The following is a 17,196-nucleotide window of genomic DNA, read 5'->3' as shown; positions in this document are numbered from 1 at the left end:
TGAGAGGTGATTAATTGTCCCATTAATGAAATCTAGCGATTACAATTAAATCCTATTTCTGTTTCTTATTTTTTAATTTATTTCATTTTTCCAAGCTTTTTTTGTTGCTCTGTTTTAATCCCATTGTTATCGTAATTTAATATTCGTATATCAGTTTAGATTAGCAAGACTGCTGGCTTCTGTGGGGCTTTTATTTTGCATTATATTGGGTTTACCTTGAGGATAAAGATGCTCTCCATTCAATCCTGTCCGATTCTTGGTGATTCTATGGATCCCATACAGGGGTTCTATTGGGTAGCTTTTTATTTTTATATATAAAATCCCATACAGGGGTTTTACTGGGTTAATTAGATAGCTTTTCTTTTTATTTATATCTCTATGGATGCCATACAGGGGTTTTATTAGATAGCCTTCCTTCCTTCCTTCTTTCCTTTCTTTCTTTCTTTCTTTCTTTCTTTCTCTCTCTCTCTCTCTCTCTTTCTTTCTCTCTCTCTTTCTTTCCTTCCTTCCTTCCTTAATTGTATCTCATGCCTTTATTGTTTTTATAAATAAGGTTGCAGACCTAATATTCCTCCCACCTAATGTCAATGTGAAGGAATTCCTTCCTCCCACTATTATTACCTTTTTTTTTAAATTATGTATTTATTGTCAATCGCAAAAAAGATCATTGGTTCCTACGCCCCACTCAGAGGGACATGGCCGGTTTCTTAAAAAAATGATAAATAAAATATGGAATGCACAAAATTCCGCCTATATTTTATACATTATTCACATCATCTATGCCATATATGACATTAGATAACGCTAGTCAATGTTAAACATTTTATATAGAGAGATTAGATACTATAGGTCAGTGTTTCTCAACCTTGGCAACTTGAAGATGTCCGGACTTCAACTCCCAGAATTCCCCAGCCAGCATTCGCTGGCTGGGGAATTCTGGGAGTTGAAGTCCGGACATCTTCAAGTTGCAAGTTTGAGAAACTGCTATAGGTGTTTTATGCAAGATGCAGATAATTTATATATTGTGTATAAACTGTTTTCTGTGTTTTAAGAACACAGATAAAAGAACATGGGACTTTTATTAATAATAATATATTATAATATATATTGTATTGTATTGTATTATATTATATTAATTATATTATTATTATATTATATTATATTATTATATAATAAAATATAATTAATATATTATATTACAATATATATAATGTAAACAATATCGATCAATATTAATATTAAATGCAAATAATTCTAATAAAATTTTTATTAACATATATTAATGACACGATTAAAATCACATAGAATCCCCTCACTACTCCCCCCGCCTCACTCCTTTCTCCCCTCCCCCCACCCAGGAAGCCCCTCCCCTCACCAACCGCCCTCCCCTTTCCCCGGACTCCACCCCCTTCTTGCCCCCCCCCCGCTCCTCCCCTCCCATGCTATTACTACAAACTCCCCTCCCCTCCCCGCCGTACTCATCCGTCCGCCTCGATTGGCCGGCGCCCGAGCGCGAGCGGCGTCACGTGACGCGGGAGGGTGGGGAGTCGGCGATCTCGCGCCCAAGGGCCGGACGTGCGCGCGCGCGCGCGTTCTCCTTCCTCCGCCGGGTCGGTTTCCAAGGCGACCGGAGGAGGAGGAGGGAGGGGTGGGAGAGGGAGGCTCATGACGGGGGAAGAGGAGGGGGGCGGAGGGAGTGAAGGAGCGGGCCCGCCCCCGGAGGGGAGGGGCCCCGGGCGCGCGCCCTCGGAGGAGGCTCAGGGGAGAGAGAGAGAGAGAGAGAGAACGCGCATGCGCGGGCCCGCTCGCTTCCCTCGCTTGCCTCTTGCAGCAGAGCGGAGCCCTACGAGGAGGAGGAGGAGGAGGAGGAACCTCGGTTGCAGCAGCAGCAGCAGGTACCTCTCCATCGGCCTCCCAGTCCCCCGGGCCGGGGGTGGATGTGTAGGGGGGGGGGTGTCCCCTGGCTCGTGCTTGCCCCTCCCGCCTTGCCCCTTCTCCCCCAGCCCGGCCTCCGCAAAGGGGCACGTGCTCACCTGCTGCAATGGGAGGCGCTGGGGTCCCCGATCCCGAGGCCACCCGGGAGGAACCCTGCAAGGCATAGGGGGAGGGAAGGAGGGAGGGAGGGAGGGAGGGGGAGAATAGGAGAGGGAGGGAGGGGAAAGGAAGGAAGGAAATGGGAATGAGGGGCAGGGAGGGAGGGAGGGATAGGAAGATGAAGGAGGAGAGGGAGAAGGGGTAGAGAGGGAGGAAGGAAATGGGAATGAGGGGCAGGAAGGCGCGGAAGGAAAGGAAGTATAGGAAAGTGAAGGAGGAGAAGGAAAGAAGGAATAGGAGAAAGGAAGGAAAGGAATAGGAGGAAGGACGGAAATGGGAATGACAGCCAGGAAAGGGGGGAAAGGAAGGTGAAGGAGGAGAGGGATAGATGGAAGGGAAGAAGGAAGGAAGGAATAGGAGAGAAGGAAGGGAAGAAGGAATAGGAGAGAGGAAAGAAGGGAGTAGTAGGAGAGAGGAAGGAAGGAAAGAAGGAAGATACAGGAGAAAGGAAGGAAAGAAATAGAGAGGAAGGAGAAAGGAAGGAAGGAAAGGAATAGAGAGGAAAGAAGGAAGGAAGGAAATGGGAATGACAGCCAGGAAAGGGGGAAAAGGAAGGTGAAGGAGGAGAGGGACAGATGGAAGGGAAGAGGAGGAAGAAGGAAGGAATAGAGAGGAAGGAAGGAAGGAGGAGCAGAGGGTCCTCTCAGCCCCCAGCGGAGCATCCCACCTGCCCTCTTTCCCACTCTTTTGCCCATTTAGTGCTCCTGCTGGGCACCAGTGCCTCTGGGCTTGGGCAAGAGGGGTCCTTCCTGTCTCAAGGCTGGGCCATGGGGAGGGGGGGAGGCCAGGCATTTCCTAATGCAAGGGGAGGGGGCTCAGGAAGGGGAAGGGGGAGACACCTCCTTGTGCTGAAGAGCAGGGCATCCCTCCTGGAAAAAGCTGAGTAAGAGCCGTGGTGTATTCCATGCTTGGAGGGGAGGAAGGAGCAGATTCCCCCCCCCCCCGATAAACTCACCCACCGGGGCTCCCCCACAACTTTCCCTCCAAACAGGCTTTTCTCTCCTAGGAAGATCTCCCCTGCAGCCAGGGCGGGTGGTGGTGGTTGTGGAGGATGGGATTTTTCCCTCCCATCTCCTGCCCTTCTCATCCATGCTCTTCCCATGTGCAGGAAAACATCTCCCTTCTCCCATCCAGCTCATGCAACGCGGTGCAGAGGTGAAGATGAGGGCAGTGCATCTCTGAATTTTTATTTTTTAAAGCCGCAGATTCCTAGGGGAGCCTAAGAGAGCGTGCCTGTTATTATACTCCTTTGCTTTACTCCGTTATTGACTTCCAAATGTCTACAAACATGCATTTGTTTTTATTTATTTATATTTTTGCAAGGGAAAACATGAGCTTTTCCCCCCAAGGGTGTCCTCAATTTGTTTTCCTGACCAGATATTCTGGTTATGGAGTACCTCTCAAAGAGAATAATAGGCGGTACCGTCGACCGAAAGGATGAGTAGGAATTGCTCTCTCTGCATGTTGAAACGTTAATAGTTCTTCTCTTTGCGTTCTTGACTTTGAAATTGAGCTATGCTCCTATCCAATCATCGGTGGGGTTTGTCTGTCGAGACCTTAAAGATGTTTGTGTTAATCTTTTTTTTCTGGGGGCATGGAAAAGATTTAACCTCGGAGATATTATTTTAATTGCGGGGTTTTTTTTGAGGCTAAAACTTTGGCTGATGAGTTTGGGGCAGGATGAGGCTGAGAACTTTTCTAATTAAGCGAAAGATTTTGGTTTTCGAAGCTTGAACATTTGCCAAGATGCTATACATTCTTAGGAGCCTCGTCATTTTCGACCCATTAGTAGAAGAAAGGAGAAAACGAAGGAGAGAGAGGTTTAAAAAGGTGAAAGCCTGGCAAACGGATTAAAGTTTACCGAGTTGCCAGGATTTCACCTTTTTAGATATTTTTGGGCCTGGATGATTTGCGTCTTCATTTATATATAAGGGTAAACTTTGTTCAGAAAGATATTCTGTTGGATCGTAATAGCAAAATGACAAATTTCTGATTTCCCAAACTTGTTGGGATCCGAGAAATTAACAAAACCGTTTGGGGGGGGGTGTAATTTTATGATGAATTAGCTGGGAGCTTTTTAAAAAGTGCATAATTTGCCGTTATTTTGACGGGTAGCTATGAAATCAGTGCATGTGCTATTCACCTGTTGCATGTAAGGGTTCGTTGCAAATCCCTAGTTTTTTCCCTTCTTTGTGTGTTTCTGGGCATCCAAACTATGTTTATTATTTGTAATATTTGTAATATAATATTGCACAAAAAAAAAGGATTTTTTGTCAACTGTATTTAGTCTACCACAGTAAGGATACAATGAAGTTAGAAGTAACAGTTCTATTTGGGTTATATAGTACCAAGTATCTTTCAGAACAATAAGGTTACATTGATTAAGTTGAAAATCCACTATATCAAATGAAGTTACTTCACAGTAAATATGCTCATATGAGTAGCAAGTATCCATTGAATGTGAGATGTTTGCTCCTTTAAAAAAAACTGGCTGACCATTCTTCAATAAAATTGTTCGCATCTTTTAAAAGTAATTGTGGGCAGAGAGCTTTGTCTCCATGCAGATAAAACTAGTATGCAATCTATATAATAATTTATTTAATTGCAGAAGTTGAGCTAGGTAGGTAGATTGATATGGTAGATAGACAGATACGGTAGGTAGGTAGGTAGGTAGATAGGTAGGTAGATTATAGATAGATAGATAGATAGATAGATAGATAGATAGATAGATAGATAGATAGATAGATAGATGATTAGATAGATAGATAGACGATTAGATAGATGATTAGATAGATAGATTGATAGATAGATGATAGATAGATAGATAGATAGACGATTAGATAGATGATGATAGATGATGATGATAGATAGATGATAGATAGATAGATAGATAGATACAGTAGATAGATACAGTAGATAGATAGACAGATATGGTAGGTAGATAGACAGATAAGGTAGGTAGGTAGATATGGTGGGTGGATGGATGGATGAATAGATTACATCTAGCTGTCCTGAGATTTGATCTGATCAACTGTTCCTAATATATGAGCCATTTTATTTATATACAGAAGAACAATTGCACCTACAAGGTTCCACTTCAACCCATAGGAAACAAAAGAGGAGTGAACGGGGAGTGGGGCTTTTGCAAACAATTCGTTTCCTGCAAAACAGTCAGCAGTTTGGCGGTTCAAATCCCTAGCGCCGCGTAACGGAGTGAGTACCCGTGACTTGCCCAGCTTCTGCCGACCTAGCAGTTCGAAAGCACGTAAAAAATGCAGGTAGAAAAGTAGGGATCACCTTTGGTGGGAAGGGAACAGCGTTCCGTGCCCCTTCGGCGTTGAGTCATGCCGGCCACATGACCACGGAGACGTCTTCGGACAGCGCTGGCTCTTCGGCTTTGAAACGGAGATGAGCACCGCCCCCTAGAGTCGGGAACGACTAGCACATAAGAGCGAGGGGAACCTTTACCTTTAATCTAGTGAAAAGAAGGAGTAGGGGTGACATGATAGCACTCTTCCAATATTTGGGACTGCCACAAAGAGGAGGGAGTCAAATTATTCTCCAAACCCTTTGAAAGCAGGAGAGAAAGCATTGAATGGGAACCTACCAATGTAAGAAGCAATCTAGAAGTAAGGAGACTTTTTTTTCTGACAGGACGATCTGTAGAATGACTTGTCTCCATAAATTGTGGATGCTCCATCGCTGGAGGCTTTTAAGAAGAGACTGGACAGCCACTAGCCTGAAATGGTAGAGGGTCTCCTCCTTGTACGAGGGGTTGGACTAGAAGACCTCCAAGGTCCCTCCAACTCTCTTATTCTGTTTCCGTTCTATTCTGAAACTTCCTGGCATGATTGTTGAGTTTTTTTGCAACTCCCTGCCCCGAAACAATATATTACATAACTTTAAAGTGCCTTAAAGGAGTTTCCTTTGCTGTTAGCAGAGTTATGGACACAAAAAATTGCTTCTGAATGTGTCCATCCTAGATGATCATCATGGATCAGCAATCTCATCTTAGGTCACTTTCTATAGGGGTGGAATGCATGGAGATGTGGAAATGCTTTGAGTATGGATGGATCCATTTAGTCTGATACTCATCTATTTTTAAAAGCCATTTTTTGACCTTGGCATATCCTCGTATTCTCCATTCACAATAGTCTTCCTACCCTCAGCATTCCCTTTCTGTCCTAATCTCCTCCTTCCATGGAATAGAGCAGTGTTTCTCAACCTTGGCCACTTGAAGATGTCCGGACTTCAACTCCCAGAATTCTGGGAGTTGAAGTCCGGACATCTTCAAGTGGCCAAGGTTGAGAAACACTGGAATAGAGGGATACATTCCCTGGAAGCAGCCTTTGAAATCTCTGTAATTATTTTTGGCACTCTGGTGTTTGTGATGTTGTGATGTTAAAAGAAAAAAAAAAGCAATAGCAGTTAGACTTCTATACCGCTTCATAGGGCTTTCAGCCCTCTCTAAGCGGTTTTTACAGAGTCAGCATATTGCCCCCAACAACAATCCGGGTCCTCATTTTACCCACCTCGGAAGGATGGAAGGCTGAGTCAACCCTGAGCCGGTGAGATTTGAACAGCCGAACTGCAGAACTGCAGTCAGCTGAAGTAGCCTGCAGTGCTGCATTTAACCACTGCGCCACCTCGGTATTCTGACAAGATAGTAGATCTCCAGCCTAACTCCATTGAAGCGGTAGCTTTAGGCTTTTGAAGTTAAACTTCAGTGTATGCCAATTGGATGAGGGAACTGTTTTCTAACATGCAATATTGCTTTTTTTAAAATAATAACAACAACAATAATAATAATCCACTGACAATCCAAACTGCGGACTATGCAACGACAAAGTTGAAACGGTTTCACATTGAATATGGGAATGCAGCAAAGTTGCACAAACCGAATAAAAAGCTAGACGCGACTCGAGTTGCTAAATTAATCCACTGGCCGTTATGTAAAAAATACGACTTGTATCCAAAAAGTCATGGGAGCACAAAGCGGAAAAAAGTTATCGAAAGTGAGAAGGTGAAGATCTTGTGGGACTTTCAAATACAAACGGATCGTCATTTGGAGCACAACACACCAGGTATCACGGTTGTCGAGGGCCGAAGTGTACAGTTTATTGATATCGCTGTTCCTGGAGATGCCAGAGTCGAAGAAAAAGAACTAGAAAAAAATCACGAAATATCGCGACCTGGCCATCGAAACTACACGGCTATGGATGAAGCATGTAACAGCAATACCCATTGTCATCGGGGCACTTGGCACCATGTCCAAGAATTTTACAAGATACATCCACAAATTGCAGCTTCCTGCAATAACAGCAGCGGAACTGCAAAAAACTGCGCTACTCGGAACATCTTATATTTTAAGAAGGTCCTTGGTTGATACCTAGGATGCTGGCTGCAAACCGTATCAACCATTAGCACCAGTCAGTGGTATTTGTAATGCATTTTTGAATGTTCAGTTGACTGAGTTTCATGTTTAATGAATAAAAGAAATAATAATAATAATTTGAAAATGGGAACTGCATGTGAGCTTTCTATTTCCTTAAGGAATGGGGTCTCCAGACCAAAAATAGGAAAAATGGCTGATTTCAGGCAGAAATGCCGGAACAGTTTCCCCCCACCCCCAGAGGCTACGATGTTTTTGGAAAGATGTGAAAGTTATTTCTGTACCTGCAAAGACATTTTGGGAAGAGACTATGTTCCATTGTTATGTTTATTTGTTTGTTTGTTTATTGGATTTATATGCCGCCCTTCTCCCAAAGGACTCAGGGCGGCGTACAACATAAAAAAAAAAAACACATATTACAAAAGTTAAAAAGAAAATTAGATAAGAGTATCCAAAAACAAACCCAATTAATATTAACAATAGCATTTAAAAATGGATTAAAATTAACAATAATCAATCATTTATTTTATTTTGATTCAGGCCAGGCCGGCTTGCTGGAAAAGCCAACTTTTTAGGGCGCGTCGGAAGGACCGGAGGTCGGGGATTATACGAAGCTCCGGGGGCAGCTGATTCCAGAGGGAAGGGTGTCCCACAGAGAAGGCTCTCCCCCTGGGGGTCGCTAGCCGGCACTGCCTGGCCGACGGCACCCTGAGGAGGCCAACTCTGTGGGATCGCACTGGACGGTGGGAGGCTACCGGTGGCAGTAGGTGGTCTCGCAGGTACCCTGGGCCTAAGCCATGGAGTGCTTTAAAGGTCATAATTAGTACCTTGAATTGCACCCGGAAGACAACCGGCAAGCAGTGCAGGCCGCCTAAAAGGGGCTTAACATTGGAGCACCTAGGTACCCCCATGATAAGCCGCGCAGCCGCATTCTGGACCAACTGAAGCCTCCGGGTGCTCTTCAAGGGCAGCCCCATGTAGAGAGCATTATAGTAGTCCAGGTGAGAAAGGACGAGGGCATGAGTGACTGTGCACAGAGCATCCCGATTCAGGAAGGGGCGCAACTGACGTACCAAGCGAACTTGGTAAAAGGCCCCCCCTGGTCACGGCCGTCAGGTGTTCTTCTAAGCTAAGCCGCGTATCCAGGAGGACGCCCAGATTGTGGTCCCTCTCTGAGGGGGCTAAAATTTCTCCCCCTATCATCAAAGATTATGGTTTTGCAACACGGAGAAGGTTGAGGCTTCCTTGGCAGGGGAAAAAATTGCTGCACCAAAGTGGGTATTGCTGTTACTGCAATCACCCTCTCTCTATCAAGACTTCGATTTTCCTGTGATGGTTTTAAATAAATAATAACAACGGGATTAAAAAGAAAAAGTTTCAGGCAAGTTCATTGAGTGATAGCAAAAAAGAAAATATAACCTAAGACCCCTGAAGTTAATTCGTTTATCTGTCTGTTGCAGGAGTGTCCCAACTTTGGCAATTGTAAGACCTGTGTACTTCAACTCCCAGAATTCCCCAGCCAGCAGAGCTGGCAGTTGAAGTCCTTGCACCTTAAAAGTTGCTGAAGTTCATAAGAAACACTGATCCATACCGATTGGTGGTAGTTCTGTTGAAATACTAAAAGGAGGGGTGAAGAAATGCAGTTTTTACACTCAGTTGCCCAAATTCTGATGCTGGCTGGGAGTCTTGAAAATCAGTTCCCATACATCTGGAATGTACCATCTGGAGACACTGCCAGTGTTTTCTTTTCCATTATGATACGGAAGATGCCCTAGGTTGCCAGAAATGGTACCTTCCTTTTAGTTCTAGGAATGATGCTTTGGAATTATCTGTCTGTCTGTCTGTCTGTCTGTCTGTCTGTCTGTCTGTCTGTCTGTCTACTACCTACCTACCTACCTACCTACCTATTTATCTATCTATTTGCATCCATACATACATCCTGTCTGTCTCTCTCTTTATCTATCTATCTATCTATCTATCTATCTATCTATCTTCTATCACAATTAATCATTTATCTAGCATCTATATCTAGCTTTCTTTCTATCTTCTATCACAATCAATCAATCATTGATCTATCCCTATCTCTGTCTGCCTATATCATCTATCTATCTATCTATATCTATCTATCTATCTATCTATCTATCTATCTATCTATCTATCTATCTATCTACCTACCTACCTACCTATTTATCTATCTATTTGCATCCATACATACATCCTGTCTCTCTCTTATCTATCTATCTATCTACCTACCTACCTACCTACCTACCTACCTACCTACCTACCTATTTATCTATCTATTTGCATCCATACATACATCCTGTCTCTCTCTTATCTATCTATCTATCTATCTATCTACCTACCTACCTACCTACCTATTTATCTATCTATTTGCATCCATACATACATCCTGTCTCTCTCTTATCTATCTATCTATCTATCTATCTATCTATCTATCTATCTATCTATCTATCTATCTATCATCACAATCAATCAATCATTGAACTATCCCTATCTCTGTCTGTCTATGTCTATATCATCTATCTATCTATCTATCTATCTATCTATCTATCTATCTATCTATCGATCTTCATCTATCGATCTATCATCGATCGATCCCTGTCTGGCTGTCTCTATCTCTATTTCTATCTATCCTTGTTAATAGTACAAGCAAAGCTAATGTAGTTGTGTGAATGTGAAGCTTTTTTCCTCTTTTTTTTGCTCAACACATTAACAGAAAAGCCAACTGAATTCTATTTTGAGAAAAATGTTTTTTTTTTTGGGGGGGGGGGTAAGTAAAGTAAATAAAAAATTAAAAAAAGCTTTCTCCCCCCCCCCTTTTTTTTTCCCAGCCTCCTTCCTTTCTCTTAAAATCCCCAGAAGAAAAAAATGCCTTTCACTTACATCCGCAAATATCAGTTGCTACTGACAACCAAAAAAAAGAAAAAAAACCGTCTTGCCAACTACTACTGAAATTTATTGCATCCTCTGTCCCCCCCATTTGCACGTGGGATGGTTTTATGTTTGTGTGGCTCTTTCCACTAGGTGACTCTAAAGGTATTAAGGGAAGGGTGAGAAAGAGGTACGTACACACACACACACACAAACACACACACACACAAACACAGAGGTGTTTCTTCCCCTGAGCAAATAGTTGCAAATAACATTTTGTGCTTCAGTTCTACAGATGAGGTTGCAAAATGGGAAGGACTTTCTTCCTTTGGCCCTAGAAGTTCCAGAATTATCAACTTCGGGACCAAACGGGATGAATTGACATTCCTCGATTTGCAACAGTTCATTTAGGGAACGGTTCAAAGTTAGAACGGCACCGAAAAAAAAGAGACTTAGGACCATTTTCCACGGTTACGGCCTTTCCAGCATCCCTACAATCGTGTGATCAAAATTCAGGCCGTTGCCAGATTCACTTAGCAACTTAACCACTGCACTGATTCACTTAACGGTGGATTAGAAAGATCGTAAAATTCACTTAAGAAATGTCTCGTTTAACCACAGAAATTTTGGGTTTGGTTGAGGTCGTAAGGCGAGAACTACCTGTATAAGGTTTCTTTTAAGATGCTTTTCAGAATTTTTTTGATTCTTTTTATTCTTCCCAGAGCTGCCTAAGCATCCTGAATCCTATTACCTCCCTCATTATTTGGGAACAATAAGCAATGCTGCTTATTTAAATATCCCTTTCATATTTTCTTTTATCTTTGAAAAAAAAAAAGTAACAACTCTGATTGTGTGTGTGTGTGTGTGTGTGCTATGCGTTCAAAAACCATTTTGCCCACTTGCCATTCATTACACATTGCTCAAATAACTAATGAGTCAATTAACTCCAGTTAGACTTCGCTAATTGGGTCATGATCAGGTTTTCACAGCTTTTTAAGTTGTGAAAACTTCATCATCCTGCCCCAATTAGCAAGGCTGTTCCATGTGCTGGAAATCAATAGCTTCATTTCTATATTCTACTTTTGCTTAGAGAGAAGCAATCTATTTTCCAGAATGAAACACCCTTACTAAGGAAAGTGACTTGCTCAATGGGCTTCCCTCATTCCCCCCCCCTCTTGCTTTTCACCGGGAGGGAAACTGAGGCAGCTAAATGGCATTGGGTACCAAGAAGAAGTCAGGTTTCCTGACGGTTGGTGGAATGCCAAGATTGGCAGCAGCAAATCCCCAGCCAATATAAAGAGCAAGTTAAGGATAGAATCTCGTAAAACAACCCTCAGCCTTTCATTATTCTCCAATAATACAGGTAGCCCTTGACTTACATTGGGTCACTTAGAGACTGTTCTGTGTTACGACGAACCTTCCAGGGAACTGATTTTGGGACGCTTGACAAATAAAGGTGGGTTTTTTGGCAGAACGGTCATAAATCATGGTCATGTGAATATAGAATAGAATAACAGAGTTGGAAGGGACCTTGGAGGTCTTCTAGTCCAACCCTGTTCTGACCCAGGCTTCCTTAACAAGCAAGAAACAGAGTCTTGGTCCCGACAAAGCCCCTTTTATTTACACAACTGTGAGTTCCTTTCATTCCCAGTCAGCAAGGCTCAACAAACAGTCTTTCCAAGGAATATTTATCAACACGAACCTTATCTCGTTTGGAACGCTGCCAGATAACTAGTTTCCAAACGCAGGGAAAGGAGGCATTTGGCACAGAGTCTCTTACAGTCACAAACAGAACTTTCCACTCTTGAAACAACTGAGTGAACAAATTGTTTCCTGCAAAAGCCCCCTTCCCCGTTCGCTCCTCTTTTGTTTCCTATAGGAAGGGCCAATCACCTCCACGGTGTAGCTTTACTCCCAAGTCAACCCTGCTTTCTTAGTTGTTCTTGTCTTCTGGCAGCTCTGCGTATGCGCACACTGGGAACAGGCTCCAGCTGTTCCTCTGCCTCACTGCTGTCTAGCTCCCTCTCTGCCTCCGTCGCAGAGCCCCCGTCTGAGCTTTCTTCAGCTCCCAGGACTGGTCCATGTTCCTCCCCAACCTCCTCACTCTCCGACTCCGCTGCCAGTTTCGCTGACGACTGGCGGGCCACAACAAACCCCCTGCTCACATAGGACGCTGCAAACCACCATAAATATTAATATTGTGTCGGCTGGCGCGCCCCCGGAGGAGAGCCTTCTCTGTGGCTGCTCTGACCCTTTGGAATCAGCTACTCCCAGAGATCCGGACCTTGCCCACTCTCATGGCCTTCAGGAAAGCTGTTAAAACCTGGCTGTTCCGGCAGGCCTGGGGCTGTTGACCTTATAGTTAAGGTCCAGCCCCGATTAGAACGAATGCGTCTTGTGAATTTTAAACTATTCTTTTTATTTTTCCTTTCTTTTTTTTTTTCTTCCTTCTCTGTAAGCCGCCCGGAGTCCTTCGGGATTGGGCGGCACATAAATTTAATAAATAATAATTATTATTATAATATTCAACTGCTTGCTGAACATCTGGTAGGCAGCCACGACATGCCAGTCCTCAGAACTTCGGGTTGTAAGTATGCCTAGGAGAGCAGTCCCCAACTTGGGGAGGGGGAGGCAAGCCCGGTGGGGGGGAGAGGGCATGTGAGTGGCAGGCACAGTCGTGTGCTCAGCTCCAATTGTGAGTCGAGTTGCGTTTGCATTTTGTGTGCAGTAAAGCACCGAGACCTTCGAAGCCGTGACCCGTCAAAACCGCGGTAGACAAAACCGTGCTCGACGAAAGCGCGTACCTGACGTCATCAGCAGCGCGACGCAAAAAATTAAAAAAAAATTAAATTGAAATTAAAATAAAATTAAAGCAAGCCGATTCACATAAAGGTAAGGGTTAGGTTTAGGGTTAGGGTTAGGTTAAGAGTTAGGGTTAGGTTTAGGGTTACGTTAAGCGTTAGGGTTAGGTTTAGCGTTAGGTTAAGGGTTAGCGTTAGGTTTAGCGTTAGGTTAAGGGTTAGGGTTAAGGGTTAGGGTTAGGTTTAGGGTTAGGTTTGGGGAGGTTAGGGTAAGGTTTTCGCTTTAATTTTAAATTTACCGCTCACAGCGTGATGTTTTCGTCGCGCTGTGATGACGTCACGTACGCGCTTTCGTCGAGCGCGCTTTTGTCTACCGCGGTTTTGTGGTGGAACCCTTCGAAGCACAAGGCAAAGGAAGGGTTGCCACATTTTTTTTAATTCATCATTCAAATCTCGCCTGGCAAATGCTGTGCCATATGTGATCCCAGGAGAAGCGACGGTAGCTGTTTGCAAACGCTCCGCTTTAAACACATATTTTGTCACCCAGACTTAAACTGCAACATGAGTAGGGCTGGAGAGAAGATGGTTGGTTAGGCGTCCCATTAACAGGATGGTAAATTCACTGAGCAGCTGCCTCACTTAGCAACATTGCATTGCTCCGTGGCAGTTGTAAGTCAAGGACTTAACTTTTAGTCCAGTTCTCTGTCAAATTGCTGTTGATTCCTTGAGATACACACACACACACACACACACACACACACACACACACTCCGGCTATCATTTCGTAGCGATGAAACGCATCCTTTTTGGAAGCGTGCCCAAAGAGTTAATGACAAATGCTGGCAGCCAGATACTTCTGCATGCCAGCTTATTTCCTTTTCAGCAGGATGGCTGTTTCTGCAAGTTTTCTGCTTCCTCTTTGATTTCCCTGGTGAGATTTTTTTGGGTAGGAAGAAAGTTTGGAGTTTTATTAGTTTTGTATGCCGCCCGCTCCCGAAGGACTCCGGGCGGCTCACAATAAAACAGGGAAAGGGGGATAAATAGGACAATACAACAATTTAAAAATACGTTTTGTTTATTGGTTTTGTATGCCGCCCACTCCCGAAGGACTCCGGCAGTGAAACGTGGGAGGGGATAAATAAGACAATACAAACGGAAGGCCGGGAGGGTACATCCCGGAAGGCCGGGAGGGTAGTAAGGGTCCGGATCTCCACGGGGAGCTCGTTCCAGAAGGCCGGAGCAGCAACAGAGAAGGCCATCCCCCGGGGGGTCGCCAGGAATAGTTTGGTCTGGTTGGCTAATATAAATTTGGCTAGTTATAAGCTTACCTACCCAGGTTGTTTTTTAATTTAAGGTAAAGGTAATTTAAGGTAAAGGAAAATCCAGTTGCCTCTTGAAAAAAGCACTTTTGGGACAACCATGATCTGGATGTGACTGAGAACCTCCATAGATGCTCTCCTATGACTAATGGAAACTTTCTATGGCATGAGTTGAGATGCCCAAAGCTAGAAGGTTCTACATTTCCTGGAGATAATTGCAGCTCAAAAATAACATCCTTGCCATGTTGTTTTTCCTGCCCCCAAAATATAATACCCTTTTTCGATAACCCCTGGCTGAAACGCAGGACCCGTAGTTTATATTAAGGTTTCAAATGTCCCCGAGTTACGCAACCGCATTAGCCAGAAATCCTATTGTGTGGGGGATGCTTTGAGTAGAATACTTCAATCAGAAGCATCTCCTACACAACCCACAACGATACGCACAAGTATTTCACATACAAAGGTTGCATTCGAAAGGAATTTCCTGGGTCAAAATCTGGTTGAAATGAAATTCATTATTTATAGATTCCCCCCCCCCACTTTAGCAAGATGCTCACGTTTTGCATATAATGTATAAAAAAACAACACTGATTCGAGTGTGCAATCGTGCAATCCTAACCAAAACTAAAGAAAAATAACTAAAAGGCTAATCCCCTACCCTAATTTTTTCATATTCCGACTTCCATCTCGTGCTTCTAACCATTGATCGAATCTGTTTCATGTGTCATAATATTCTGTCTCTCCTTTGTCTTTTATCTTTAACATTAGCCTATCCATTTCTGCACAGACTAGTATCTTCCTTATCATCTCCTCCTCTGAAGGGGTATCTGGAATGAGATACTATCTATCTATCTATCTATCTATCTATCTATCTATCTATCTATCTATCTATCTATCTATCTATCTATATCTATCTATATCTATCTATCTATCTATCTATCTATATCTATATCTATATCTATCTATCTATCTATATATCTATATCTATATCTATATCTCTCTCTCTCTCTCTCTCTCTCTCTCTCTCTCTATATATATATATATATATATATATATATATATCTATATCTATATCTATATCTATATCTATATCTATCTATCTATCTATCTATCTATCTATCTATATATATATATATATATATGCATGGTGGTATTAGAATGAATATGATGGCCAAAAATAATTGTACAACACTTGCACTGTTTAAGCAGTGTGTGTGTTATTTGTTATCACGGCAAGTGAAATGCCAGGACAATCACACTTGCCTTCAATATACTTATAGGTAAACAATAAAAATATATTATTATTTTTTTAAAAAAGAAAAACTCAGTTAGCAAAGGACAAGGAAATTCTGTTGAAACAAATGTGTCAGCTCTCCTATTGCTCTCAGTTGCCAATTGAACATACGGTACGGACACAAACACAACAGGTGAGCATTAAAAAAAATAGCAGAAGGAAATTGCCATGTCAATGGCTTGCCGTTTCCAACCTTCTAAGGGACATACTCAATGCCAAATAATGTGGGTAACCATAGCTCAGTGACATATTGGAAAGTCAACATTTCCCCCATTAAGTTTGCAAATCAGTGCCTCTCCTACTTCAAAGCCTATTACAACATTATTTAACAAATAAACAGCATTCCTGAAGCCTCTACAAATCATAGTTTTCTATGCCAAGATCAGTGGGACACAAAATAGTCTTGTTTTTCTTGTAAATTATCCTATTTGTTTCTTGTGTAAAAAAAAATGGAGGCGACAGGGAACGTTTTGAATAAGATGAAACTTTTGTCGAAGAAAGTTTCTCCCAAGTTTTTTTCTGCCCTCTCTAAAGAACGGCTAGGCTCTATGAACTGAGTTTTTTTGTTTTTACCCTGCTGATTAGATTAAAACACGAGCTTTTAGATCCACCACAAACAATTCCAAAACATTGTCTCATGGATGTTAACAAACATCCAGAGTAACAAATCTGTTGTCTGCTCCTAACATACAGAGAACTTTTAACTTGGCAACGAAAAAAAATACTGTACCCTCCTCATTCTTCTTGCTTTCGGTTACTACCAAGGTGTATTTTGAAATTGCACTGATGAAATGAGCAATCACGTATTGCAATGTTCCAAAGTTCTTATACCCCCCCCCCAAAAAAAAATTGTGGATTTTGGCTGGACTCTGCCCAATGACCACCAGGATTGCATCACAGAACAAATATAGAACTCCTCTGAATAATTCCCACTACCCAGGTATGACTTCAGAGAAAGCTTGCATTTCGATGCAAATCAAAACCGCAGGATTTCCGGGGATATCCTCCCCCCCCCCCCCCCGGGCGACGTTTGGCCACAAAAATGTTTAAAGACACACAAAAGAGAAAAGCTGCTTAAAAGGCTTCCCTTCCTTTTGTAACTCCCTACTTTTTTCAAGGAAGAACGAAAAAAGGGTCACCTCCAGCACGGAATTCCCACTGCAGTTAAGCTTGTAGTAACTCAGAAGTCATTCCTACTCACACTTCGAAGATTGTCAAGCCTCTTCTTGGGATGATGAATGCTTGAGGGAAGTCAGAAATTCTTGTCTGCCTCAAGTACCGACGACTGGGGCCTTCGGTGGTTAAAAAACTTCACGGGACAGAATATTAGCTGCTCAGATTCTGTGGTTAGGCCGTGTCTCATGGTGGATCCTCTTTGAAAGGCACTCCCCTTTCCACGGGGCC

At 42.9% G+C, this 17,196-nt stretch overlaps 1 protein-coding gene across 7 annotated transcripts in view; it reads right to left on the bottom strand.

The window, feature by feature from the left end:
• The window catches only part of NRG4 (neuregulin 4), a 45,400-nt gene extending 28,204 nt beyond the window's left edge, over window positions 1-17,196 (bottom strand). For 2 of the 7 annotated variants that reach the window (XM_032232490.1, XM_032232486.1), the window contains exon 1: window positions 16,994-17,194. The gene's annotated coding sequence lies outside the window, so the exon portion shown is untranslated. Of the gene's footprint in view, window positions 1-16,931; window positions 16,951-16,993 lie in introns of those variants that run through there. The other 5 variants (XM_032232489.1, XM_032232488.1, XM_032232492.1 and 2 more) reach the window with 5 other exon arrangements.

This window comes from Thamnophis elegans, chromosome 16 (assembly GCF_009769535.1).
Source record: "Thamnophis elegans isolate rThaEle1 chromosome 16, rThaEle1.pri, whole genome shotgun sequence".
Taxonomy (NCBI): Eukaryota; Metazoa; Chordata; class Lepidosauria; order Squamata; family Colubridae; genus Thamnophis; species Thamnophis elegans.
Note: the sequence above shows the minus strand (reverse complement) of the source record. Positions and strands in the feature narration are given on the sequence as shown.